We start from the raw sequence: 3,826 nt of genomic DNA, 5'->3' as shown, positions 1-3,826 counted from the left end.
ATCATAAATTACCTTTAACAGCAAACGAGACCATCAGTGCAAAGAAAGACGTTTTTATATAGTTTTTATTACTGCTTTTGGTCTGGTCGCACACCCAGTCCGATTTTCGGTTCGCTCGTGCAGGCTCTATGGTCACATATCCGTATTGGTTGCAGATTTCAGTGTGGCGCTGCAACGCGATTTGAGAAGCCTATCCCTCCAGGTGAGGGAAGGGGAGCGGGAGCCTTGTTTGAGACAGTTATTTGTCGTCATAAATGACTGATAACGGGGCTGAACCATCAAAGAAAAAAAAGAGAATGCAATGAAGAAAAGCGAAAAGGGAGAGTGAGTGATAGGCGGGCGGGAGGACGTTGCCAAGCAACGTGTATACAATTTCACGAGAGCGAAACTAGACTGCTAAATGAATGAGCGGTTGGTACTAACACAAAGTTTGCTTTGCTTCACCATCATCAGATAACCATTATCTGAAATAGTCATTATTTACATCAACAACACAAACACATTACCTCATCGTGATCCATAGTCTACTAACTGCCGTCTCTCATTCATTCGCTTTCTGTGAGGACACAGCTCCGTGAGAGAGAGAGTAGTTAGGTGACGCTGCTGAATCAACTCATTGCAAGCAGGTGTGTGTACTGACTGGCATTAGTTGATGCAGTGTCAAAACCACTCTCACGGAGCCGAAAAGAGTCCTCACACTTTCAACACACGAACATGCACTATATTGCGCCCTTCTCAGTCCACGCTCACGCGCCTGGCACGAGCATTTGCGACAGCGGGCGTCGTAAAAATACTACCGCTTTTGTCCAAAGGGGACGCCAACGTGCCATCTTACTCGTAGTGCCTTTAAGGAAAAAATAATAATAAAAAAAAAATTGTTCTAAAAAATCAGCTATTATGCACTAAATTAAATGTACTTATGGATATTATAATTACTTTCTACAAAATCTGCTAGGAAATAAAACCCAAAATTCTACACACTGCAGGTTTAAATGTACTTGTGGATATTATAATTACTTTCTACAAAATCTGCAAGGAAATAAAACCCAAAATTCTACACACTGCAGGTTCAAAATAGCTAGTAGAACAAGTAGTAACCACTGTGCATGAAAAGGCTAATTCAACAGAAAGCATGAAGCTGTCAGGCTGAAATCTGCCCGGAGACAAATACATCAAACAGACCCTGTGAACTCGTAAAGATGCAGAAGATATAACCACGTGTAGAGTGTGTTAAACTATCACTCATTGCTTTTAACAGTGAGCCCTATGTCTCTATAGTAAGTTCTCTAGGTGAATTGATTTAAACTTATTGATTGACCTTGATTTTATATACTTTTTTTTTTACAAGCTGTTATTTTATTTATTTGACTTTATTAGGCTTTATCACTCTCTCTCTCACACACACACACACTCTCACACACTCACACACACACACACACACACACACACACACACACACACACACACACACACACACACACACACACACACACACAGACACATACACTAATCCTGACGCACATGCACAAAAGCACACACACACACAAGGCAAGGCAAGGCAAGTTTATTTATATAGCACAATTCAAACACAAGGCCACTCAAAGTGCTTTACAGGGGGCAAGATTAGAATACATAAAACACATTAGAAGACATTTAAAAGCGAATGAAAAGAAGTAAAACATTTAAATAAAATAAAAAGTGCAGGTTAAAATGGAAACAGAAAAGTCTTCAGACTCGATTTAAAAGAACTGAGGGTTGCAGCAGACCTCAAGTTTTCTGGGAGTTTGTTCCAGAGATTTGGTGCATTTATTACTACATTAATTAATATATTTTAAACTTTTAAATTAATTTAAGATTTATTTTCAGTATGATTTTATTTTATTTTTTTAACCAATTCTCTAAAACCTATTTATTTATTAGTCCATCTTAAAGGGACACTGTGTAACATTTTAAGTAATTTATTAGCTAAAATAAATATCCTCATTCATAAATATGTCCTCATTGGTGTAAAATCACCTCTGCCAATAATCTGAATTCTCCCCCTGAGCGGAGAATTACAAATATTAATGTTACATTTTGTACATTGAGCAGGCAAGTCTTATGGAGGCATCCATGTTGGTTGGAATGTCATCAGGTGCATTGTTTAGAATTTAGAATTGCTCTTGTCCTTGAAGGCCACTGTAGCTTCTGTTATTATTCCAAAGGGGTGGGGTTACCCAGGGAGCGTTGCATTCTAGAACTTTGTAGAACTTTCTTGATGATGTCATATTACACACTGCACCTTTAATTTGGGCTTTTATTGGTATTTTACTAGTATTATTTTTTTGTACTTTTATGTCATCCATTTAATTATTAATTTTCTTTTTGTGTTGCCATGATTTCTTGATTTGATTTAAACTAGTGTAACCGACCAATCGATCAGGACAGATGGTTGAACTTGTCTGCTTTTAAAGGCGCTACGAGAAACTTTTAAATATTTCTGAAACAGTCTAATTTTTTCCTCTGATCATAAATTACATGTCACAGCAAACGAGACCATCAGTGCTAAAAGAATGCTATTTTTATATCATTTTCCTCAATGCCTTTGTCATGGGTATACGCTCACCCAGGAACAACAGCTGGCGTGGTAAAAACACTACCGCTTTTGTACAAAGGGGGGCGCTAGAATGAACACGCACTGAAAGTTACTCAGAGCACCTTTTTTAAATATGCTCCAAAGTGCAGACAACAAAGTGTTACCCAGGACATTGTGTATCTGAACAGGAGCGTCTTGGCAAGATAACGGATATGAAATAAAAACACGAAGATAAATCGCTCTGTCAAAGGCAGACTGTGGACAGGAAACTATAATTAGAATCAAATGTCTCTGTAGAGTCTGGTTTCAGTTTGCTCTGTGTGTTCTGAACTGAACCTGGTGTGTGTTTGTGTGTCGGTTTATCTTACTGTGTGTGTGTGTGTTGGTTTGTCTTACTGTGTGTGTGTGTCTCTCTGTCAGTTTGTCTTACTGTTTGTGTGTGGGTTTGTCTTACTGTGTGTGTGTGTGTGTTTGTCAAACTAAAGGCATTTCAGCCTGATAGCTTCTGTTATTTAGTCACCACAGTGATTGTTTAGAATGTTTACTTTTGAAAAAAATCATTCATAATCATCCATACAACTCATGTGCAGAGTAAAATATAAAATAAATACTACTTCTTGGGCCTTTACGGGCTAACCTGCAACTTAATTTACAATCTATAGTGATATTTTGTGTTTCAAATTCAGCCAGTTTTAAATTCAACCAAATTATCTTCATTCTACAGGCTGTAATGATGTCGTAATGCATCATTTCAAATTGCATTCCGTAAAATAACAATCTAACATTGACAGTCATTTTGGAGCCAGCTGGATTTGAAAAGAGACCTCACCAACTCTGATTGTTGAACCAGGTAAGCTGTAGAGCAGGTGTTAGTCTTCTCTGAGAATATATTGTTAGCCTAATAGATAATGTTACAAATCAATTTTTTTATTTTAACCCCTTACATTTGGGGTGTAAACGTCTACAGACTCTTATTAGTATATATTTCGTTGAGCTAAATTCTGAACACAATCAAAATAGTACTAAAATTAATGTCACTAGTTTTGGAGGTATTTGATAGGCTATTAAAACAAAGAATTGGACACATTTCAATTTTGACCTGGTGTTGTATACAGGAGTAAAAGAAAAAAAAATCACAAATGTATTATTTTCGAAGTGGGACAACACTTTTGACTTTGCACTTAATTTCATTTACTGGCAAACCAACTGCATACTGGCAGTATTGGGGCGACTGTGGCTCAGGTGGTAGAG

Source organism: Ammodytes marinus (assembly GCF_949987685.1).
Source record: "Ammodytes marinus genome assembly, chromosome: 5".
NCBI classification, from domain to species: Eukaryota; Metazoa; Chordata; class Actinopteri; order Uranoscopiformes; family Ammodytidae; genus Ammodytes; species Ammodytes marinus.
Note: the sequence above shows the minus strand (reverse complement) of the source record.